Source organism: Sarcophilus harrisii, chromosome 5 (genome assembly GCF_902635505.1).
Source record: "Sarcophilus harrisii chromosome 5, mSarHar1.11, whole genome shotgun sequence".
NCBI lineage: Eukaryota > Metazoa > Chordata > Mammalia > Dasyuromorphia > Dasyuridae > Sarcophilus > Sarcophilus harrisii.
In genome coordinates this window covers 224,031,383-224,057,796 of record NC_045430.1, presented here as the reverse complement: position 1 = coordinate 224,057,796, position 26,414 = coordinate 224,031,383, and the positions used below count along the sequence as shown (strand labels likewise).

The following is a 26,414-nucleotide window of genomic DNA, read 5'->3' as shown; positions in this document are numbered from 1 at the left end:
ACATACTGGAATTTATGGGATGCAGCCAAAGCAGTTCTTAGGAGAAGTTTTATATCTCTAGACTCTTACTTACATAAAAAGGAGAAAGAGAAGATCAATGACTTGGGCATGCAATTAAAAAAGCTAGAAAAGGACAAATTAAAATTAATTAAATTAATTACCAATTAAATGCCAAATTTTAAATTCTGCAAATAAAAGGGGAGATTAATAAAACTGAAAGAAAACTACTGAACTTATAAAATATTTAGAAATCTATCTGCCAAGGGAAAATCAGGAACTATATGAGCAAAACTACAAAACACTTTCCACGCAAATAAAGTCAGATCTAACCAACTGGAAAAATATTAAATGTTCTTGGATAGGGTGAGCAAATATAATAAAGATGACAATACTAAACTATTTATTTAGCGCTATACCAATCAGACTCCCAAAAAACTATTTTAATGACCTAGAAAAAATAACAACAAAGTTTATGTGGAAAACAAAAGGTCAAGAATTTCAAAGGAACTAATGAAAAAAAAAAAATCAAATGAAGGTGGCCTAGCTGTACCAGATCAAAATTATATTATAAAGCAATGGTTACCAAAATCATTTGGTACTGGCTAAAAAACAGACTAATTGATCAGTGGAATAGGCTACATTCAAAGGACAAAATAGCCAGTAACTTTAATAATCCAGTGTTTGACAAACCCAATGACCCCAGCTTTTGGGATAAGAACTCAGTGTTTGACAAAAACTGCTGGGAAAATTGGAAATTAGTATGGCAGAAACTAGGTATTGACCCACACTTAACACCATACACCAAGATAAGGTCAAAATGGGTTCATGACCTTGGCATAAAGAATGAGATTATAAATAAATTAGAAGAACATAGGATAGTTTACCTCTCAGACCTGTGGAAGAAGAAGGAATTTATGACCAAAGAAGAACTAGAGATCATTATTGATCACAAAATGGAAAATTTTGATTATATCAAATTGAAAAGTTTTTGTAAAAACAAAACTAATGCAGACAAGATTAGAAGAGAAGCAATAAACTGGGAAAACATTTTTACAGACAAAGGTTCTGATAAAGGCCTCATTTCTAAAATATATAGAGCAGGAGTCCTCAAACTATGGCCCACGGGCCAAATTCGGCAGCTGAGGATAATTATCCCCCTCATTCAGGGCTATGAAGTTTCTTTATTTAAAGGCCCACAAAACAAAGTTTTTGTTTTTACTATAGTTCGGCCCTCCAACAGTGTGAGGGACAGTGAACTGGCCCCCTATTTAAAAAGTTTGAGGAACCCTGATATAGAGAATTGACTCTAATTTATAAGAAATCAAGCCATTCTCCAATTGATAAATGGTCAAAGGATATGAACAGACAATTTTCAGATGAAGAAACTGAAACTATTTCTAGTCATATGAAAAGATGCTCCAAGTCATTATTAATCAGAGAAATGCAAATTAAGACAACTCTGATATACCACTACGCACCTGTCAGATTGGCTAGAATGACAGGAAAAGATAATGCGGAATGTTAGAGGGGATGTGGGAAAACTGGGACCCTGATACATTGTTCGTGGAATTGTGAATACATCCAGCCATTCTGGAGAGTGATTTGGAACTATGCTCAAAAAGTTATCAAACTGTGCATACCCTTTGACCCAACAGCGTTACTAATGGGTTTATACCCCAAAGAGATACTAAAGAAGAGAAAGGGACCTGTATGTACAAAAATGTTTGTGGCAGCCCTGTTTGTAGTGGCCAGAAACTGGAAACTGAGTGGATGCCCATCAATTGGGGAATGACTGAATAAACTGTGGTATATGAATGTTATGGAATATTATTGTTCTGTAAGAAATGACCAACAGAAGGATTTCAGAAAGGCCTGGAGAGATTTACATGAACTGATGCTGAGTGAAATGAGCAGGACCAGGAGATCATTATATACTTCAACAACAATACTATATGATGATCAATACTGATGGACATGGCCCTCTTCAACAATGAGATGAACCAAATCAATTCCAATAGAGCAGTAATGAATTGAACCAGCTACACCCAGAAAAGAACTCTGGGAGATAACTATGAACCACTACATAGAATTCCCAATCCCTCTATTTTTATCCGCCTGCATTTTTGATTTCCTTCATGGGTTAATTGTACACTATTTCAAAGTCCGATTCTTTCTGTACAGCAAAGTAACTGTATGGACATGTATACATATATTTTTATTTAACATATATTTTAACATATTTAACATGTATTGGTCAAATTGCCATCTGGGGGAGGGGGTGGGGGGAAGGAGGGGAAAAACTGGAACAAAAGATTTTGCAATTGTCAATGCTGAAAAATTACCCATGTATATATCTTGTAAATAAAAAGCTATAATAATAATAATAAAAAAAGAAAACTACTGCCCTAATAAAACTAAGAGTTTCTTTTATGAAAAAACAACAAAATAAATAAACCTTTAGTTAATTTGATTTGAAAAAAATGAAGAAGAAAATCAAATTGTTTGTGTCAAAAAGATAAGGGGGGAACTTTCCATTAATAAAGAGGAAATTAGAGCAATAATTAGGAGTTATTTTGTGTATGCCAGCAAATCTGATAATCTAAATGAAATGGATGAAGATCTACAAAAATGTAAATTGCACAGATTAGCTGAGGAGGAAATAGACTATTTAAATACTTCCATTTTAGAAAAAAAATTGAACAAACTATTAATCAACTCCCTAAGGAAAAATATCCAGGGCCAAATGGATTTACATGTGAATTTTACTAAACATTTAAAGAACAATTAATTGCAAAACTACACAAACTATCTGGAAAAAAGGGAAAGAAAGAGTCTTTCCAAATTCCTTTTATGATACAGATATAGTGCTGATACTTAAACCAGGTAAGATCAAAACAGAGAAAGAAAATTATAGACCAACTTCCCTAATGAAAATTGATGCAAAAATCTTAAATAAAATATTATGAGAGAGATTATAGAAAGTTATCACCAGGAGAATACACCGTGACCAAGCAGGATTTATATCAAGAATGCAGAACTTGTTCAATATTAGGAAAACTATTAGCATAATTCACTATATCAATAACCAAACTAACAAAAATCATATACTTATCTTAATAAATGCAGAAAAAGCATCTGACAAAATCCAACACCCATTCCTATTAAAAACACTAGAAAGTATAAGAATAAATGGCGGTTTCCTTAAAATGATCAAGAGCATCTATTTAAAACCATCAGCAAGCATCATATGTAATGGGGGCAAACCAAAACCATTCCCAATAAGATCAGGGGTAAAACAAAGTTGTCCACTATCACCATTACAATTCAATATTGTATTTAAAATGTTAGCTTTAGCGATAAGAAAAGAAAAAGAGATTAAAGGAATTAGAGTAGGTAATGATTATCACTATTTGTAGATGATATAATGGGCATACTTAGAGAATCCGAGAGAATCAATTAAAAAACTACTAGAAACAATTCACAACTTTAGCAAAGTTGCAGGATACAAAACAAATCCACAGAAATCATCAACATTGCTATATGTTACCAACAAAGTCCAACAGCAAGAGACACAAAGAGAAATTCCATTTAAAATTACTCTAGATAACATAAAATATTTGAGAATCTACCTGCCAAGACAAAGTCAGAGACTACATGAACACAATTACAAAACATTTCCCACACAAATAAAGTCAGATCTAATCAAGTGGAAGAATATCAAGGCCAAACTAATATAAAAATAATATAATTTTTTTTTAAATTAACAAATAATAAAATTAAAAATAATAAAAAATAAGTGACAATTCTACATAAATTAATCTACTTATTCAGTGCCATACCAACCAAAATCCCAAGAAACCATTTTATATAACTAAACCAATAATAACAAAGATCATCTGGAAGAACAAAAGGTCAAGAATTTAAAAGGAATTAATGGGGAAAAAAAATGCCAATGAAGATGGCCTAGCTGTACCAAACCTAAAACTATCCTCTAAAGTTGTGATCATCAAAACTATTTGGTACTGGCTAAGACATGGAGTAAAATCACTGATAATCAGTGGAATAGGTTAGGTTCACAAAACACAATAGTCAATAATTATAGTAATCTAGTGTTTGACAAACCCAAAGACCCCAGCTTCTGGGATAAGAACTCACTATTTGACAAAAATTGTTGGGAAAATTGGAAATTAGTATGGCAGAAACTAGGCACTGACCCACACTTAACACCCTATACCAAGAAAAGGCCAAAATGGGTTCATGATTCAGACATAAAAGAGTAACTGTGGAGAAGGAAGGAATTTATGGCAAAAGAAGAACTAGAACACATTATGGAATGCAAAATGGATAATTTTGATTACATTAAGTTGAAAAGGGAAACAGTAAGCTGGGGAAAAAAATTTATATCGAACTGTTCTGATAAGGGCCTCATTTCTAAAACTTATAGAGAACTGACTCAAATTTATAAGAATACAAAATCATTCTCCAATTTTTAAATGGTCAGAGGATATGAACAATTTTCAAATGAACAAATTAAAATCATTTCCAGTCATATGAAAAATACTCTAAATCATGACTGATCAGAGAAATACAAATTAAGACAAATCTGAAATACCACCACTCACCTCTCAGATTGGCTAAGATGAGAGGAAAAGATAATGATGAATGCTGGAGGGGATGTGGGAAAACTGGGACACTGATACATTGTTGGTGGAGTTGTGAACTGATCCAACCATTCTGGAGAGCAGTTTGGAACTATGCCCAAAGGGCTATCAAACTGTGCATACCCTTTGATCCAGCAGTGTACTGGGCTTGTATCCCAAAGAGATCATAAAAAAGGAAAAGGATATCCACATGTGCAAAAATGTTTGTGGAAGCTGTTTTTGTAGAAGGAATTAGAAACTGAGTGGATGCCCATCAGCTGGGGGATGGTTGAATAAGTTATGGTTTATGAACATATGGAATGTTATTGTTCTGTAAAAAATGACCAGCAGGATGACTTCAGAGAGGCCTGGGTAGACTGACATGGACTGATGCTAAGTCATTATACACGACCATTGTGATGGCCATGGCTCTCTTCACTACCAAGGTAATTCAGGCCAGTTCCAATGGTCTTGTGATGAAGAGAGCAAATAATGAATATGCATCAATATGATGAATGTGTATTAATCTCATGAATATTGGTTTTTTAGACTCTAAGAACACTGTATTCTTCCATGAATGTCTTTAGCTACTGAGGAAGCACCGACCCAATTTATTGACAAATCCTAGCTTTGCTTATAAATTGAATGCACTCAGAACTTTTTTTGCTTCAGTTTCTATTCATCAGAGATTTCTATTGTGATATTGTAATAAACATAACATGTAAATAAGTAAATTCAAAGTAATTTCAAGAAAAACACAGTGTTAATGTCTAAATGGAGCATGAAAGGCCTCATATAGGAGGCAGCATCTGAGCTACTCTTTGAATTCTGGGATTTGTCAACTTAGAATTTTTATAAAACCACATGGAAGGTAGATGCATAGATAGGTAGGTAATGGAAAAAGAATTTAAAAGCACAGTCCTTTTTCTTTCAGAACAAAAAAGACCAACAATAAACTAAACAAAGAGGAAAATACTGAAATGCATTGTTAGAAAATTTAGAGCTGAAAAAATTATGGCACTGAATGGAACATTAAAAATCATACATACACCTTAGCACCATATAGTATTTTCCTTTCCCTTCCACCTTCAAAAAAAGGTGCTAAAGTGGAAATACTAACCATATCTTTTACAGATCATAATGCAATAAAAATAGCAATTAATAAGGCAGCAAAAATAAAAGAGAAATCTAAATGGAGATTTATTAAGAAATAATGAGTGAAACAAAGGATAAATCAAAAAAACATATAGTAATTACATTAAAGAGAATGATAATGATAAGATAGCATACCAAAATTTATGGAACTTGGATAAAGGAAAAAATTATATTTTTGAGGGCATACACTAACAAAATGGGGGATGGAGGAGGAAGCGGGGATTAACAAAATTAATATAGCATTTAAAATTAGAACTTCAAATACAAAATAATCTACTAAATTAATACACACATAAAAAAGACTAAATGCTGATTACCATGCTCATATGCCTTACAGCTTGAACAACAGAACCATAAGTATCTATTTTGGAAGGGCAATTACTCAACAAAGCAAATTAATGCCTAGAATACTGAAACTACCATTAACCATCATAGAAAATGCAATTTTATAACAATAACCTATCTATCAAAATTTAAGGGCTTAAAAGCAGGAGAAAGGATTATATATAAATCTGAGGTTTCCTTATGAACTGATTTATTTATTTTTATTTATCTATTTACTTAATATTATTTATCTACTGGTTTATCAGAAAAGTCTGAAATCCAAAATCTCTTCTTTGGAAAACAAAGAAATCTCTTATTAAAGTCCAACTATGTGGATGATATTTCCACATTTTCTAAACAGTGCCAGAAAATTGGATATTAACCTAATTTAGTTCCCATTAAAGGAACTTCTACTGTCCTCTACATCACTAGTTCTAAAAATCCATCTTTAAATTCATTCTCAAAATTCTAATTTTATTAAAAACTTTGGCATACCTATGTGGGAACAGGTAAAGCAAAAGTCAAGAATCCCTTATTCCCCTTCTTTTTCTCCTACTTTACAGTCATATGTATGCCACATTTAAGCTACTATAAATGCCTCTCTCTCTATTTCTTTCCTTAATAAAATAATCTATTAAATAATTAAAAAATATAATAACTAACATTTATTTGGTGCTTTAAAATTTGCAAAATGTTTTACATATATTATATCACTTGATCTAGTCAGATTTACTAAGGTTTAGGAGATTATAGATAATAAAAGTACAAAATAATTATAAAGGTAGACATGAGTAATTTTATCATGCTTACCTAAAGACACTTGATCATCTGCTCTTCAAGTGTAATCTTATTTAAGCCTGTGATGTATCTTCTCTAGGCCTGTGTGTTTTCTCAGTTACAAAGTAAGGAAACTTCACATTGCACCACTACTACTTTTACCAATCCTATTTCTTTTGAGTCAACTATATTCTTTTGAAATAATACTCTAGTCATGAGTCTCTTGTCATACTAATTTTCAGTGATAGCTGTGTGATCAAATGCCTATGATGTTCACTTTAGCTCGATGCACCTATATAAAACGATAGAAAGAAAAATCAGAATATGATTTACTTTGGTTTCCAAAACCTTTGGAGATGGTCTTGGATCCCATATCCTAATTCTACATAAGCCAGGGTCTTGCAAGTTACATAAAACTATCAAGTAGTGCTAGTTTTGAACTGAAATATTATCTATAAATTGAATAATTAAAGTCAATAAACCCTAAATTCGTGCACAGTGTCTGAAAATGGATGGAGCTAAGAAGGAAAAATAAGCATTTATATAGCACCAACTAATGTGTTCGGTATTGTGCTAAGTGCTTTTACAATTATTATCTCATTTGATCCTCACAACAATCCTGCAAGGTAGGTGCTATTATATTATTTTCATTTTATAGCTGAGGAAATTAAGAAACAAAGTGTAAGTGATTCCGAGCAGTCACACGGCTATTAAGTGTCTTAGGCCAGATATAAACTCCATTTCCGGACTCCAAGCCCAGTGCTCTATTTACTAGTCCATCAAATGCTCTATATACATATGTATAGAATACATATATCCATATCCATGTTCTATGTGTGTGTGTGTGTCTATGTATATATATATATTATATATATATATATAATATATATATACACACATACATATATATATAATATTTGAAATCATTGTCAAAAAAAGAAGGGGACATAGAAATATTGGGGTGAAAGAATCAATACCACTTAGAAACTAACTGGATATGAGAATAAAGGAAAGGAAATTGTTGAGGAGAAGTCTAAGCTTATGAAGTTGGAAAGTTAGTGATGCTTTCAACAGAAGTATCCAAATTTAAGAGAGGTCAGATGAGGAGAAATGAAAAATTGTGTTTTGGACAGGTTTAAAATGAGATGCTGAGAAAGTATCCAAATTGATATGTAAAGGAGGGAGATAGTGATTTGGGACCTGGAACAAGGGGAAAAAATTAGAGCTAGACATAAATGAAATCAAAGGGGAGAAAGTGAGAAGACCATCTCTTACCAACACAAAGCACTGAAGAATTTTCAGGACTGGGAAGGAGAAAATAGATGTTGACTTAGCAAAAGACACCAAAGTAGTAGGAGAGAACAGTGTTACTGAAGCCAATGGAGGAAGGAATACACAAGTCAGCGTGAGAGTTGTTGATATCAAAAGTTGCAGAGAGGTTTAAAATTAAAAACAACAACAAAAACAGAATGAGGACTGACAAAAAGTAAAAAGATGTAGTCATTAAGAGATTGCTGGAAACCCTTGGAGGAAGTAGTTTAATCCTAGCTGTAGGATCAAGAACTAGACTCAAGAGGTAAAGAAAATGAACAGTACCTAAGGAAGTAGAAGCATTGCATAGGTGTGTGTGGGGGGGGGGGGGGGTTCTATGTATTTGGGTATCCAAAGGGGGTGAATAACAATCAAAATTGGAAATGACCCAAGAGGCTATCTGCTTTAGCCAATACCTAAAGAAGACTCTTTTCTAGGAAGACAAAACCTATAGCTGACCAATAACATACAAGCACAGAAATCTCTGCCATAAGTTGGGCACGCAGTCCACTTGGAAATGTAGGATAGAAATGTCTCTAGACTGGAGCATCCTACTTTTCCTTCAAGCTGCTGGGATCCTGCTCTGTTCTCAGACATAGTAGCTTCCTTGATGAGGACATGCCCTGTTGGATGGTCTTGTGCCAGTCCCTCCCTGAAGTTCTGCAGGGAGACCTGGAGTGTCCTTGTGCTCTCTGCAGCAGTAAGTTCAGTATCTTACTCTGCCAGGTGATCTTCAGAATCTTACAAAGATAATTCAAATGGAAGTAGTTCAGTTTTCTGGAATGACACTGACAGCCTGCCCAGGCTCCCCACCCAGTTCTGTAGACCCCCCAATTTGGTGGGGTCAGCATTCCCGAATGTTGAGCTAGCTCCACTAATACACTAGCGTCATCCTCTATGTGGACATATCATAGTCGGCTAGTCAGAGAGCCAAGAAGGACCCTAACTGGGGCTCCTCCCTGATGGTCTCTAAAATGAGAGTAGGCAGTGTCAAATACCCAGGAAGGAGGAGGATGGAGTCCATCATCCAAGTCAGTAAAATATACTTGGCCCTAACAGAAGCTCAGCCCTATAACTAAAGGAAGTGACAATCCTCCAATACTATGGCTTGGCTAATTATTCTGGGACGTTTAACATTCACAGGGTCTTTTAAGACTCTGAGCAGCCTTTCCTAATACAATACCCCTAAATGTGAGTGTTCTTTCCTTCCTGAAATGACCTTGTTTATATTTCCTTCTTGATGTGTATAAGCTATTTGAAACCAGAAAGAGACAATTTCATTTTGTCCTAGCAAAATGCACTTAGGTATGTCCGTTCAAAATTGAATTTGTACTCTTGCTCTTTGATCACAACAGCATGATTAAGGAAAGTCAGATAGGAGTTGCACGCAGTGAAAGGGTAACAAGAGGTTCAAATCTGTAATTATGGAGTAAGTAGCTTCACAGAGGCCATCTTTAATTTCTTGGATTTTGATTTTCATAATATGACAAGGACACTAAAATCCATTAATTCTGAAAGAAAAGGTGGGTTTTGTGTCCATCAAAGGGTAAAGTTTTGCTTTAAAAGTGGGCTACAGTCAGTGTCAGTGAAATACAGATAAGTAAGAAGGTAGACAGCAATGGAGGTCAGTGTAGCTCCTATGGTGGGAGGATTCCATCTGGAATGAGGGCATGGGGACTGCCTTTTGTAACTGGGCAAGTTACTCAACCTCATACTCTCAACTATATGTTGTTGTACTCAACTATATGGCCTCAATTATAAAATGAGGAGGATGGTCTGGATGACCTCTGAAATACCTTCCAGCTCTAATCAATGATCCTATCTAGAATACAATCCATACGCCAATGACTCTAGCACCAGAGCATTATTACTTTTCCATAAAAAAAAAAATCCTATCTCTATTTAGAACCATCAATATAAATATGTACATATTTTCAGAAAAAAAACATTACTCACACTTGATACATTGAGTTTTGTGACATACATCATGACAGTAAGAGAGACATTTGGGCCTATAACAAAATACAGTAAAAATATTTCCTGTAAAGGCTACTTATCATCAAAAAGTGCTTTAAAGGATATATATATATATATATATATATATATATATATATAGCTTCACCACTGGGTGACACCCACATAAAAGACAGAATATGTTAAACTAAAGATACTTAAGATACTTATTGAGGATGGAAACAGGGGTCAAGGATACAAAACATACCAACTTCTTACTCTTGTAAAAATTGTCATAAGGTGATGTCATACACAAATATAAACTGTGCTATTAAATTTAAATTTTCATTTATGTGGAAAACTATACAAATCTCAATTTATCTATTATGGCCTATGAAGCTGCTAAAAACTGCCTTCTGAATTTGTTTTGAAATTTGTATATATTTTCTTTTTGTAACACTTTTGCTTCTGAACCTATCATTCCTTCCTCCAGAATCCACTTTCAAAGCCTATAAGAATGGGGAAAAAACAGGTCAATGAAACTATACAACAAAACAATCAAATCTGATGGCTTACAATGTTTCATAGTTATAGTCCCCCAATTCTTCAAAAAAAGAAAAATGGGACATATTCCCAGCTCTTCTCTAAGGTCAGACTTGGTTATTATAAATATGGAGACTTCTCTAAATTTATTTCAAAAGCAAATTCAGAAAATCAAAAAAACAATCCGACAATTATTTCTAAGATACAACCAGAAAATATCTTTCTTTTACATTTCTTCAGTAAGCAGTTCATAAACAAGTATTTCTTTGTTTCATTCTAAAAAATATACTGAGGCTGGCAATTTAACTACAGAAAGAAAGATTTTGTTAAAGTCTCACTCATGAATTACTTATATTAAAACTTGTTTTTACATTGTTATTTATAGAACTGATTCCATACATGTTATAATCATTACATTTTTTTCAAGTTACACTAAAACACATATAGTATATGGGCTGGCCATATGTATAATTTCAAGGAGCATGCCCAACACAAACAAAACCCAAATTTTTAGCTCAGTAATCTAACACCAGACCAAGAGACTAATAGACTAATTCTGACATATCCATGACATGACATTAAATCCTCCAAGGAAAAAAGAAAAATAGGAACATAAAAGTAACACTGCCTTCACCTGAATGTTTAAAGCATTAAAGTATTTCTATAAATGACACATTACCTTTTTAACTACATATAAAAATCCTTGACGCTGCCTGGGTCACATATAAAGAATGCTCAGTAAGTATAATATACTGTATAATCATCAGACCATCAGACCTATAGATAAAAAACACATGACTGTCACTAGTCATATTTTTAAAACCTCATATGAAAAACAAAGTCAAAAGTACACTGTATTAGCATAATCTCTAATGTTAATGTGCTTGACACAAATACAATAAATATAAAGGTTGCTCTGGAAACTAGCATTTTTCTTCATGGAGGTAAGGAAAAATATTTTTACATTACACTACAGTTGAATTAATTGCTTCAAATTCCATTATTCTGACAAGCACTGAAAAATGCTAACAGCATTTAAATCTCTGGCATAACTATATTAGCATTTCTTTCCAATCTCAAATAACATCTCATAATACTCTTTTCCCAAATCAGGATTTAAGTGATTAAATGGAATTTCTCCCCCACAAAGCAAAAATACACAATTTAGCAAAATGGCATAAAAGTACATTTTTTTAGATAGTAAATTTGTTTAAAGTGCCATATTAAAAGAGAGATGTCCTTTTTAAGGGGATGTTAGGATGTTGCATGGTCCCTATCATTTTTCTGGAACTAAATTACTGTCTTACTGTACATAATGACAGTTGGAAATGATAATTCAGCTTTATGGAAACTTGAAATTCTCTTCTTTTAAATCTAATCACAATCCCCTCCTGCTTGATAGCAGGAGCTAAAGTATCATTTTGCTCCATCCCTTGAGCACTGTTGTTATCATTTAGTCATGTCCCCACTCTTTGTGATCAAGTAGCATCCATGGGATTTTCTTAGCAAAGATACTTTGCCATTTCTTTTCCCAGCAGATTAAGGCAAACAGGATCCCACAGGTAGCTAAGCTAAGCCTTGGGAGTCACTAAAAAAGCCACCCCATAACAGACAATCCAATCAAATAAACAGTTTAATAACCCTACCAAATGTTAAGACACAGTTTGGTGCTGAAGATATAGAGAGATAAAGGAGATACAAACGTTGTCTCCAAAAAATTCATAGTCTAGTTGATTAAAATGACAATCAATCAACCAACAAGCAAAGTGCCCTGCAAAATGCTAGGCTCTAGAAAAAAAGAAGAGTGACTTGAACAACAATACTCTTACAATTAAGAATATAATAAATCCTATAAGAAAAATCAAACAGAATGACATGAGAGGCTTAAGGAGTAGGGTAGTGACATCAGAAAAAGCTTCAGGGAAGAAAGGTAACACCTCAGCATTGAAGGAAGGGAAGGATATCTATGGATGGTGGGGAATGAAGGAAGGAAGAACCTGATTCAAACATGAGAAATTCCATAAACAAAGTCAGGAGGAGGCTGAATTCATGAAACAGAATATATACTACAATGAGGCCGGCATTCCTTAGGACGCATACGCCCAAATTATGGTGATCCTTGAGTACCATTTTGAGAAGTTTTTAATGTAGCCAGTCATCAACAATAAATTACTGAGGGTTTTTGAGTAGAGAGAGAACACGGTCAAACCTATACATTAGAAAGATTCCTTTGAGTTGGCAGCAGTGCAAATGGTAAGTTGTAGGATGTGGGAGGAGAGAAGAGGGAAATCACAAACAGGCAAATGAAACAGAAGGCTTTTTACCACAGGCAAGGTAGGAAGTGATAAAGTAAGGGCAATAAAAGAAAAGAGGAAGAAAAAGATACAGAGATATTATGGAGGTGGAATCACAAGGACTTAGCAATTGGTCAAATAAGAAAAAGTTAGGGAAAATTAGCATGACTTCAAGGTTCTGAGTTTAGGGGTCAGAATTTCAGAACATTCCTTCATTAATCAACTAATTATTAATCAATAAGAATTTATTACATGTCTATCATATGCCAAGCAGCATGGTACAGTAGGTAGAGCACAACCTCCAGAGTCAAATCCAGACTACAATATGTACTGGTTATGTGAAGTTAGTCAAATTACTTCACCAGAGTTCTCCAGAAAACTCTGTATGACAAAAATAAAGATTAGCAACTGACCTACCCTAGCATTTTCTCGCCAGGAAACTGTATAGCAACTAAATCAGAGTTGTAAACTAAGGAGATGAGAAAAAGAAGAAAGAAAAGAGAGTAAAGAAAGGAAGGGACAGGTAACGGGTAAGGAACCTATATACAAGTACAAAAGTAAGGCAGTTCCTGCTCTTAATAATGGCAAAATGGATTTATTTACCTAACAACTAAAAGACCAGCAAGTGGAAAGGAAAAGGGTAAAAAAAAATGTGTTGGTGTTCCAAGTTATTCAAGGGAGTAACTAATGAAGTAATTATAAATCTAAATTAATGAGTTTTCTACCAATACTTCCATTTTCAAATAATTCATTTTCTCCAAATGAAAAAAAAAAAAAATTTTACCTTTAAATGTTAATGCCACGTGGTCAGACATTAAAAAAAAAAAAAATCACTCTTAAAATACTACCTGGAGCCCAGAGTGCTACTGTAAGAATCAGAAAATCTAATTTGTTTTGACTCTGACACTCAAGAGAGTAAATATCTTAATTCTTCAGTTTCCTAATCTCTAAAACTAAGTTAAAAACACCTATAAAGAACTATCTTAAATGACCATAAGAACATTATTACAATGTTGTAAAATTACTGTGAATCATTTAGGAGGTGGAAAAGAGGAGTCTTTCTAAATACAAAGTAATGGTAAGTAAACTAGATCAAAAATCTCCTAGATCTACCTAGGAGAAAAGTTTCTGATTTTCAATTTGCAAATTGTACTCATTAAAAGCCAAGGGGGAAGGGTACGCATGTTGTGTTCATATTCCCCTGGAAAAATTTCAAAATACCCCATTAAATAAATAAATCAAAATTGGAGAATAATTCAGATTTAAATTGGAAAAAAGAACTGATACTTCACAGAAATGACACAAGATAAGAAGGCATTACAAATCACCATCAGTGAATGAAACATCCACACCAATGAGACCCCAGAACCATCAATATAAATTAAGAAACCTAAAGTAACTGGCCTGAATAAAATCGGATTGAACTACCAGAGAATGAGGAATGGCAAAACATAAACTATTTATTCTCGATGTGACCATGGACAAATGACTTTGGGCCTTTTTTTTTTTTTCCATTGCTGACTCAGAAGGTTGAACTAGATTACTTATAAGGTGACTTACAGTTCTTGGTCTTATATTCTGAATTTTCCTTTTCTTTGTTATCAAATTTGCAACGGGCCAATAACTTCCTATACAGCTTCTAGCAAATCAGTTAACCTAAACCTTAATTTTTTCATCTGCAATGGTTATAATACTTATCATACATAAACAGATGTGAAAATCTTTTAAAAATGTGATTCTTCAAATAAGATCTTATTATTCAATACTCCAAAGATGGCTAAATTCTTTATTAATATATTTGATCACGCTTTGTATTCCATATTGATGCCCATTTAGTTTGAGAATGAATTTCATGCCTAAGAACTAAGAGAATAGAGTAAAAATGTTGATGACAAATTATTCCATACAGTGGTCTATATGAAAAAACAACAACAACAACATTGTTTTATGTTTAAACACCCCCTCCTCCTTTGTACTTGATATGATCTTCATTAGGTGCTATGGTCCAAACAATGCATCACCTAGAGACCAACCTCCTGGTAACAAATAATCTGAACTAAATTAGTCATCTGGTCACATCACCTATTATTGGGACTGTATTCAATTTAACAAATATTAACATTTATTAAGTACCTACTCCTACTGCATGCATAACATGCAAAAGATAATGGGGATGCAGATTAAACAACAACAACAACAACAACAGCACATTCTGTCCCCAAGAGACTTAGACACATTAATAAATTAGAATGACACAAAATAGATTATAGCCCCCAAAAAGTCCATGTTATTTTAAAATCTTTTTTGTGGAGGGCTTAGTGGGGGAGGCAAGAAGAAAAAAGAAAGTTAAAGGAGACATCAAGAATAAGGCAGCACTTGAGTTGGTCCCTGAAAGAAATGAAGGCTGTCAGTAAGCAGAAATGGAAGAGCAAATGCCTTCCACACCAGATTATATGACAGCGGTAGCAGAATAGGGCACCCACATGGCCCTGTGCAGAGTTCTGGGTTGGAAAGTAAGAAATAAAGTGTCATCTTCCTGACACTTGCTAGTTTTGTGACCCTGGGTAAGTCACTTCACCCTGTTTGACTCGGTTTCCCCATCTATAAAACAAGACAAAGAAGGAAATGGCAGATCACGTTAGTATCTCTGCCAAGAAAACCCCAAGAGGGACCGGAAAGGCTGGATGTGACTGAAGCAAATGAACAACAACAGAAAGTAAGGGGAGGTGGTGGTAGGAGACACGGGAGATTGCAGGGCAATTTAGTTAAGATTCTTGAAAACTGCAGCAGAACAGAACGAAACAAACCTATAAAGGCAGGATTATGGAAGACTCCAAATACTAGGAAGTTTTTGGAACCTATGTTTTATACAACAGCCAATAGAAAGTCACTAATTATCTCTGAACTGGGGAGTAATGTGATTATTTCAGGAGAAAGGTAAAAAAAAAATGTATTAAGGAAGAGAGAGTCAATTAGCCAAGTAAAGAATAATAAAGACATAAATGGAGTTACAGCAATGTTAATGGAGATGCAGGAGTGACATGCAAAACAAATGAAGTGGAATCAATAGACAGGGAAGCAAATAAGTGGGTAGAGTCAAAGCCATCTCCAAGTTTTCAAGTCTAGACAAACTGGAAAGAAGTTGTCAGTGGAAATAGAAGTTAGGAGCAGAGGACGTTTTGGGGGAAATGATGAGTTCAATTTTAGACATGATGATTTAGAAATTCTAGTATGATATACATTCTGTCTAGCAGGAAATAGGAAATGTAGGCTCAATGGAAATAGTAGGGATGAACAGAGAGATTCTGGAGCCATCCCCATTGAAGCAATAAATAAAGTCACAGTTTCAATGAGATTTCAAGGGAAGAGAGAAAAGGTCAAAGATAAACCCTAGAAAGGTACCTGCATTTGGGAGGTAGAATCTGAAAGAAGCCAGATTAGCAAGGGAGCACAAAAACAAGGAGAATCTGAAGAGATCAGTATCCAAAAAGCCAACGGAATCACAGAAGTGACAATCAAAGTCATGTAAGGGCTTTCAGGGGCCATCTGCTCCAATCTATATCCAAATAAAAATCCCTTCTACAACATAGCCAACAAATGATCAGCCAGAGTTTGCTTGAAGGCCTCTAATGAGGGGAAATCCAGAGTACAAAACAAACAAACAAGCAAGCAATTAGCAGTATCAAATGCTGCAACAACAAAAAAGGCAGGATAAGAATTAAGAAAACACTCTGGATTTAGCAATTAAGAGCATCCTTGAGTTTATTGGGAGTTTCTGTCACTGTAGACTTCAGGACTGAATAAATACAAATGGTCTGCTCCTGTTCCATAACTTTAGCACTACAAGGTGGGGGGGGAAGATACATTGGTGTATAGAAAAAGAAACAATCTTCTCAGTAAAGTAGAATGGGGGGGGGGGGAAGAATTGTAGTTGGACATACAGAACACATATATAATTTGATTTTATACAACAAAGTTTATACAAACAAAGTTTAAAACAGCTGCTGTGCAGAGTGTGATAAAAAGTCAACAAGAAAGGAACATAGCCACCATTGCGCAGCAGTTAGAGCCCAGCTGAAATTAAATGCCATGAATTTGTAGCAGACGGGTCAGCGCAGCTGTCAGTTCCCTTAGCAGCACTTAAAAGCTAAAGTAGAAAAGAGAGGAAGATGGAGGAGAAAGGTGGGTGACCTCGTGGTCCAGTTTTAGCAAAGTAACAAGAGCAGACAAAAGACAAAGGGATTCCAAGTGAAGGGCAGTACATTTAGTGAAATGACAAACTCTGGAGTCAAAACTATGAAGGGAGGGAAGGAAAATCAGAAATCAGAAAAGGGTGAAAAATTAGGAAACGAAAGAACTCGCAGGGCAGAAGTCATGCTGAGGTCAAAGGGTGGGTTCACAAAAAGCAAGGAGGGAAAAAGAAATAGTAGTGATAAGTCCGAGAGTGCTTTTTCCTGAGTCAGAATCTAGAAGGCAGAGCCACATGGATGGCTAAGGTATTATGGAACAGGAGGAGCAAGTACAGAGAAGGACAAACTGAAAAATCATGATGTTTTAAAGACCAGCAACTATGCTGAGGAAGGAGAAGAGGATGAAAGTGGTCTTGACTCAGATGCCAGGAGCCAGGCAAGAAGGGGGAATTAGTAACATGAGAAGGAAGCAGGCAGGGATATGGAGAGGAAGGGAATCAAAGGCACTCTCCACTCCTGTGTGTGGTTTCTCAAAGTAAAAATGCATGTATGAAACATTATACTTGTTAGGCCTCAGATAATATTTAACAGTAAAGATATCCAAATGAATACAAAACTGTTGCATTAAAAGTTTTTACACTTTAGGGGGGCATCTCATTGGCACAGTGAATAGAGCCCTGGGCCAGAATTGTAGAGATACAACACTAGCTGTGCGACTCTGGGCAAGTCACTTAACCCCAATAAACCCCCCCAAAAGTTTTTATGCTCTTGGAACTGGAAAGGATTTTGGCGATCATATGGTCCACTGCCCTGGTTGAATAAAGATTCATAGAACTTTAGAGCTGAAAGAGACTTTGGCGAGCATGTGCTCTAAGCCCCTCATTTCACAACCGGGGAACCCGATGCTCAGAAAAGGGAATCGGCATGCCCAAGATTGCAGAGGTGGCAGCGAAGCAGTCAAAGCCTAGCTACCCCAAAATCTGGGCAAGAACTTCCTTCAGTCAATCAGAAAGCACTTTTTATGTGCTAGCACTGTGCTAAGTGCTGGGTACTCAAAAAAAGCCCCCGCTTCTCAAGAAGCACACATTCTATTGCAGGAAGCAAGAGTGCATTCAAGATTTATGCAGTGGATGGTCCTTAATCTCAGAAGAAAAGCATTAATATTTTCTTTCCTGCCCAAGCACTGGGTCTCCCTACTGTCTATTTCACAGAGGACATAGCACACAGTGGACCCACACGAAAACATTCAATACATTCACAGAAAATTAAAAGGCGGGGTCGGGGGTAGGCAAGGGGGATGTTAGGGATCATCAATTCAATATTGACATCACCAAGGATGAGAACATAAATAGAAGCGAAAAAGACAATGGTCAGCCAGGTAGGAGAATGTCCTGATGGGTGGCCAGTAGTTGGTAATAAGGCAATAGCAGATGGTACAAACTAATAGGTGAGGCTGTCGAGTGGTGAAGGCAAAGGAAAGAGATCTGAAAGCTGCTTTAGAAGACAGGAAGTACCCCGATTCCTCCCACTGGACCGAGGCGTCCCGGGGAGAAGGAAGAGTCAGCAGCAGAGGACATCGCAAGTGGCGCCTTCAGAAGTGAGCTGGTATACGAGTGCCAGGTGGGGAAGAGAGCAAGGCTTAAGAGAGCTTGTTCAAGGTCATAGAAGCCTTTCTAGCTCAAAACGTCCTTTTAGAGCTTATGCCAGCATACCCTTGTGAATCCAGGGTGAATTCTATGCCAAGCAGCAGCATCCAAACAGAACTTTGATTGACAATTATTCTCCATATAAGGACTGAGCTAAATAAACCATTTTCCATCAAAACTAAAGGCACTAGGAATTTACCACAATATGAGATACTAGAGAAACAAACCCTTGTTAGAAAAGTGTCCAAATTACCAGTTCTTTATACAATAGGCCAACCTTTACAAGCCATTTTAACATTCTATAAGTTTGTCTTGCTCAGTATTCAAGGACCCCAAATACAAGTCTAAAATCATCAGAACAAGCAAGACAAATATTACTATAGGAAAAAAAATTCTTTAAAGAAAATTATAATATTCATGGTAGAATTAAGTTACAAAACAATCTTTCATTCTCCCTCATTTTTTTTTCTTTTGAGCACTGATTTGGGATGGAAGTTATGTTAGTTTTGCTCATTAAAGTTTTAGTCTCCATCAAGATTTACTAATTTGGTAAAATTATATGAATATTTAATTCTTTTCAATCATTTCTGAATTGCACCAAATGGAATAAAAGATGTTCTTTTTAAAAACAAAAGCTACAGCTAAGTGAAATATAACTGGATTCTAATCTTTAGGATTTTAATGTATTTTAAATGAAACTATTTATTGGGAAGCTGTCATCCCTTTGTTGAATATAATATCCCTAAAAAAACAATTTCCTTGGACGCTAAAATATTTTAAAAATAAAATACAATAGGGTTAGGGATAGGAACTGGTCTTGTAATTTTACTGCTGTAGTGAAATCCCAAGTGAGCAACCTCCCTCTGCCAATGCAAATTAGCACCTACTTTGCAATTTAGTCTTAGAAAGTTGTCCAGAACAAAGATGTTAAACACACAATTACCCTCAAAGTTGAGGCAATGCTCCTTAGTGCTGCCCAAACCAGATTACAAAATAAGAGAAATATTTTTAACAAAATAAATAAAAATACTAAAGACACAGATAATATTAACATGCAACTTTCTAAATCTACAGAGATTATGTACAATTTAGGGGCCCTTATTTCCACTGGACTTTTGACTAGTACCCTAAAGAGCACAAAAACTTTTGGGGGGGTTTATTGGGGTTAAGTGACTTGCCCAGTCGCGCACAGCTAGTGTTATATCTCTACAATTCTGGCCCAGGGCTCTATTCACTGTGCCAATGAGCTGCCCCCCTAAAGTGTAAAAACTTTTAATGCAACAGTTTTGTATTCATTTGGATATCTTTACTGTTAAATATTAACTGAGGCCTAACAAGTATAATGTTTCATACATGCATTTTTACCTTGAGAAACCACACACAGGAGTGGAGAGTGCCTTTGATTCCCTTCCTCTCCATATCCCCTCCTGCTTCCTTCTCATGTTACTAATTCCCCCTTCTTGCCTGGCTCCTGGCATCTGAGTCAAGACCACTTTCATCCTCTTCTCCTTCCTCAGCATAGTTGCTGGTCTTTAAAACATCATGATTTTTCAGTTTGTCCTTCTCTGTACTTGCTCCTCCTGTTCCATAATACCTTAGCCATCCATGTGGCTCTGCCTTCTAGATTCTGACTCAGGAATTTGTCCAGTTACATTGCCAGTATAAATTGGGGAGAGAATTTGAATTCAGATCTTCCTAGCCTTGAAGCCACCTTTCTGTGCCATGCTGCTGAAATAATTAACCTAAAAACTTTGATCCTTTCAATTCTCTCAGGCTACATCTTACACTATGACTTCGCTGGTCTCCATACTCCATCTTGATTCCATAATTTGCTATTTTAATGTCTCACTATTTACTAAAATCTCTTACCCCACTGTCTGTCACTATTCCCAATGTTCATCATTAAGCAACCCAAAATATTCTATCTACTTTTGTTCTCACTGGAGGGGGAAAAAAAAAAAATCACAAAATTAAGCTTATTCTAGCCATTATTTATTCATGATATTACATACTCTTATTTGATACCTAAATGTTAAATCAAAAAAATACAGCCAAATCTTTGACCTTGAAAAAAGAATCCTCATCTCTATCCAATCTATTTTTAAAATAAAAACAAAAATCCAAAAATACTACAATAACTATCTACCAAGTTTCCAAATTTGAAATGGTTATGCTATAAGATAGTAAATTTGGGAATAGCTGTACCTTTGCAAGTAGGAAATTTCTTTTTTGCATGCAGCTTAACTCCCTAGGTCCTAACACATCTCCAGACAAAAGAAATATAAGTCCATAATATATTACTCTACCTAAAGAAATACCTATTTATTATTTGGGGACCCTTTTAATAAAACATTTCTACTCAATGTTCAACCAGATGATCACCTGAAAGAAATACTTCAAATATGATGCATCAAACTTAGTTGTGATGTATTTAAAAGACAAAGCATGAATATGTATGTTTCACAAGCTAATGTCCAAAGCAGAAAAGAAGTAGTGAAACTGTAGAAAGGAATTCATTCACTCTAATAGGAGGAACTGTCAATCAATCAAAAAACATTCATTGTTTCCTGCCCTCAAGGAGCTTACAATCTAATGGAGGGATGCAACATGAAAACAATTCTGTACAAAGAAGTTATATACAGGATATATAAGAAATAATTAGCATAGGGAACACATCAGAAGTAAGAGGGGCAAGAGGATTCCAGTAAAAAAAGGAGATTTTAGTCTGACTTAGAGGTCAATAGTTGGAACAGAGGAAGGACAGCCACAGAGGACAGCCAGAGAAAATGCCTGTTGCCAAAAGATAGAATGTCTTGTTCATGGAGCAGTCAAGAGGTCATTGGATCGAAAGAGTAAGCAAAATAATAAGACTGAAAAGAGTGGAGGGTTGGGGGAAGAAGTTAGGAAGGGCTATGAATGCTACCAAAGCTTTTTTGTATTTGCTTCGGGAAGCAAGAGGAAGCTTATTGAGGAATTTATTGAGTAAGGACATGACTGTACCTGTGTTTTAGAATAATCACTTTAGTTACTGAATGAAGATGGATTGGATTGGAGAAAGACTTCAGGCAAGCCGACCTACCAACAGCTATTGCAACAGTCCAAACATGAAGTAATGAGGGCCTACACTGATGATGACAGTGACAGAGGAAAAAAGAGGATGTATTCAAGAGGTATTCAAAGTAAAATTAACAGATCTTGGCAACAAAGAGCTGTTGAGGTATCTTTCCACACTAAAATTCTGAGATACTACATTTAATTATTGGAAGTATAATCATTTGGCAAACTGTTGACATCAAAAAGAAATAACACTCCAGATATAATAAATAGTCAAAATTAATAAAGACTCTTTTATGAAAGCCTCAACTAAAAGATATTCTTCCCAAACTTTCTGTGTTAAAAGTCCTGGGGGGAAAAATGTCTCATTAAATCTTTTTCATTCAATTCCCTTTAATTGTCACCTATGCTACTATGACCCTCTCCCCTTTTTAGGCTATAAGAGTTAATCCTTCAAAATAACTTCAAGAGCAAAGTTAAAGAGCAGCATGGAAATGCTAGGAGCTTTTCCTTGGAAAGCCAGCTCAAAACAAAAAATTGGCCTGCTTTAGTTTTTATTCTCTTGAGCTTTCTTGCTGTTCAAAGAAGGACTAAGCGCTCCAGTCCAGGGCCTGCATCTTCTCTTCCCACCCCCTACCTGGGCTTCAGCCCAGGAATGTCAAGCCTATACTCAAAATCGACCAAGGCAACAAAGGAAAAAAAAGTGAAGGAAAAAAGTTCTCTTCAGAGTAACAGCCTCAGGTCCAGCTGCACATCTGCTTGAGACAGACACCAAGGGCAATTAAGGACAGAGAATCAGCCTGTTCCTCACTTTCCTGAACACCCACAGAGGACAAACATGTACAGGGACACAAAAATCTAACAAAACAAATAAAAATACAAATAGATATGCCCTCAAAACACATATAAGCGCGCTCTTATTCTAAAAGTCAAGCACTGACTGACAAAAGATAATAAAAGCAAGAAGCAGTTCGGTTACACATCCTCATAATACAAAGAGGGCTAGGAGGTCTAGCTCCTAAAACAAGCCCCAGGAGACAGTGGTCTCTCTCACCTTGAGGGTAGCACAAGGAGCAAGCACCCACCAAAGTGCCTACTATGTATGTTCCAGCCTGAATCTTCCCTCCAGAGAGGACTCAGAAGTTTCCAGCCAACTGTTAATTTTGTATCAGCTGCTCTGCTTGGTTTGATTTCGTGAACCTGGTCTAGCCAGCCCCGCTTTTCGGTCTTCCTCCAATAGACTGTAAGCTCCTTTTTAAAACTGTCATCTCCAGACCATAGTATAGAGCCAATAAACAGATAAACAATAGGTGTCTAATAAATGTTTAAAGAGTAATTATGTCCTGGAGATACAATTCCAATAAACATAATGAAACAAAGTCTATTCCACAGGAGCATCATATATGTAGTAGAAAAATAGAATGGACTATTAACTCGAATTCCCAGACTCTATTATTAGCTCAATCACTGAATGTATATCCTTGGACAAGTCACTCAGGTTCTCACTTGTTTTATAAAATGAGGGTAACATTGACCCCATCTATTCCAAGTTTATACAAATAAAAGCAAGGAGTTGCCATCTTACAGGGCTTTTTCCTGGCAAATTGCAGCTGTATTTGGAAAAGTATAGGTGTTAGCATGTGCTAATGGCTTCATGTACACGTTCAGGTGTTTAAAAAAAAAAAAAAAAGCCTAGTAGCAAGCTATTTCTCCACTTCACGCAGAGTACCCAAACAAACACAATTTGTGGAAATGATTACAGTACGACTTTTTTATTTTGTGGGAATGTCCAGAATGGAGTGAGCAATAAATTGTAGAACCATGCTAGTATTTTCCTCCTCTTCCTTCATGGCACTAATCCACACTAAAAGTCTCCCTTCTACAGGAATCCTTCCCCAAACTCTCTTAATTTTAGTGCCTTCCCTCAGTTAAGCATTTTGTATCTATCCCGTCTGTAGCTTGCTTTGTATAGATAATTTGTCTCCCTCTTAAAGAAATTTCCATGCAGAGCAAGTTTGGGAGGGGGAGCTTCTTTGCAGTAGCCCCTATCTCAGGAGCTCAAGCCTAGAAAAGCTGCACGTTAATTCTTTAAAACTCTTTCTCTGACACTGACAAGATCCATACCACTACGTCAGTGACATATTGAACCTCTGTTAAAGAGGGGACCAACGAGTCAAGTATGCAAAGGACCAGCAGCCAATCAGACGCTTCTGACTTTCACGGGGCATCTCTGTGTGGGACACGCTTTATTTTGCTCGGCTCGATCTCGGCAGACGTGCGGAGGCTTTTCCCGCAGGCCAGATGATGCGGGTGTCAGTCACTTTGCTGACTTCACAGCAGCCCCGCACATCTGTCGGCGCCGAGTCCGTCTTCCTTCCTTTTCGGCGAGTTCCCTGCCAGCCTGAAAGCCCCAGATGTGCCCAGGTGTGGCGTATGGCCGGAACACCGGGCTCAGAGCCGGGCGACGCTCGCGCCTTCGCTAACTAATCCCCGAGAGCCAGATTCCTCTACGGGAAAAGGAAGCGGCTCAGCTCCATCTTTTGGCTCGGATGGTCACGTCAGGTCCTTGGGTAAATGCTGGGGGAGGGAAGGACGGAAACCTCCTCGTCTCTCCCTGCCTCCTCAGGTTCCCGGCTTTGAACTTGACCTTTCCCGCCCCCAAGTTCTCAGTTCTCCGTACGCGCCCTCCCCGCGCCTCCGTAGGCGAAGGGGTTTGGAAGAGGAGTGGCTACTGGCCCATTTTACACGGACGGAGACTGAGGCGCCCGCTCCCGCAGCTCTCTGGCTGCGCACCCAGGAGGAGGACGTCAGCGCTCGGGCCCCCGGGGCCTGTGACCCAGGGCGCCACGGGCGGGAACCCGGCTTTCAAGGAGAGGACGGCAGGAACGTGGAAGTTAGCGGCGCGCGGTTGGGAGTCGTCGGGGGCACCAGCCCGGTGACCCCGCGCGTCACCCCGCTCCCACCTCCGGCTGCGCCCCCAGGAGTCGCTGCCCCGCCCCGCCTCCCCGGTGCCCCCCAGGACAACCACCGAGACAACCACCCTCGGCGCGCGCCCCTGCAGACAGAGCTGCCGGGGCACAAGGAAACTTACAGCCTTCCTACTGCGTGCGCAGCCCGGCGGGGTGACGTCACGCAGGCCTCGCGTTCTGGGACGTCAGACCGCGGGGGGGGGCGGAGCAGGCGACCCGACACCGCCCCCTTGTGTACCTCCTTTCTGCGCGGTCACACACACACGCACTCGTTTCCTCTTCCCCTCCCCCACCCAGCGCCCCGCCCAGAGAAGGCCAAGACTGATAGACTCGCCCCGCCCATTAGAGAACTTTGGTGCGCAGACGCAATGTTCTCGTGGCGCCCTGCTTTTCCCCCACTAAACACACCCCGGCTGGCCTTTTCCGTTTTCCGCGTTGGGCGGAGAAAAGAGGCCGAATCGGAGGGGACGATCTAATGGCCTCCCGGGCGTGGGAAGTGAAGTTGGTGGGACCCTAGGCCTGACCCGTGAGGTGCAGTGTGTGTGTGCGTGTGTGTGGTTGCTGGTACCGGGAGGCACGGCGGAGGATAGTCACAATGGCGAGCCGCCCGGGGCCGCTCGGTGGCCCAAACGGGTAGCCGGGGACTTTTGCTCTTCGGCTCACGTGCTCGTAAAAGTTCTCCACGTGCCATGACGTAGCGGCTCCTCCCGGCCCCCTCTCGGCCACGCCCATCCGGTCTCGGCGTGCGTCGCGGTCGCGCCCGGCTCGGCCCCGCCTACCCAGCTCCCTCGCCTCCGGCCCCGCCTCGCTCAGCCCGCTCGGCCCCGGCCTGGCCTCCTGGTCACGCGGCCTCCTCCCGCTCCGGAGCTGACCCTGCCCCACCCGCCTTCCTCACTTCCTCCTCCTTCCTCCGCCGCCGGGGTTCTTCACCTTGACCGTGAACTTTTTAAAAAACATTTTAATAATTAGATGTCAACCTAACGGACCTCTTTTGCTCTCCTCTGTAGTTTTTATTTTACGCATTTAAAAGCGCGACTCTAAGTCCACGGGCTTTGCCAGGTCCCCAAAGTAAATGACTCCAAAAAGGGGGCGACTCCGGCTCGATGGGTGCCGCAGGCTGCCTTCCCTTCCCCCACCCCGTCGTTCCCGCAGCCTTGAATTTTAGCCAACGGCCTCCTGGTGGGAAGGCGCGACTTCAAAGCACCAGGGACCCTCTAAAACGTTATTCATAAGGAACATTCCCCCCCCCCCTCCTTTTTTTTTTTTTTTTTTTTTTTTTTTTTTCTGGCTCGCTCTGCTGAGGTATCACTGGGGAGCAAGGAGGTCCTGAGTAAGGCTTGGGGAAAGACGGTAGTTGTTAGCATAAAGGGGAAATTAAGGGAAAGAGAAAAAAATCCTTGGCTTGTAGCCTTTGGGGCCTCGGTACATGGCACCAGCAGGTGTGAGATTCTCTTGTAATCTTACATGAGAAAGTAAAAATTGCTTTCTTTTCTCACTGGACCTAGAAAAGACTGATATTTTTTGAAAGTAAAATGACAAAGGTTTTAGGACTTGTGTA

General features: G+C 37.8%; 1 protein-coding gene across 4 annotated transcripts in view; it reads right to left on the bottom strand.

Moving 5' to 3' along the window:
• The window catches only part of ZNF438 (zinc finger protein 438), a 131,353-nt gene extending 106,226 nt beyond the window's left edge, over positions 1 to 25,127 (bottom strand). For 3 of the 4 annotated variants that reach the window (XM_031939757.1, XM_031939759.1, XM_031939760.1), the window contains exon 1: positions 24,979 to 25,127. The gene's annotated coding sequence lies outside the window, so the exon portion shown is untranslated. The remainder of the gene's footprint in view (positions 1 to 24,978) is intronic. The other variant, XM_031939761.1, reaches the window with a different exon arrangement.
• Between the last annotated feature and the right edge of the window lie 1,287 nt (positions 25,128 to 26,414).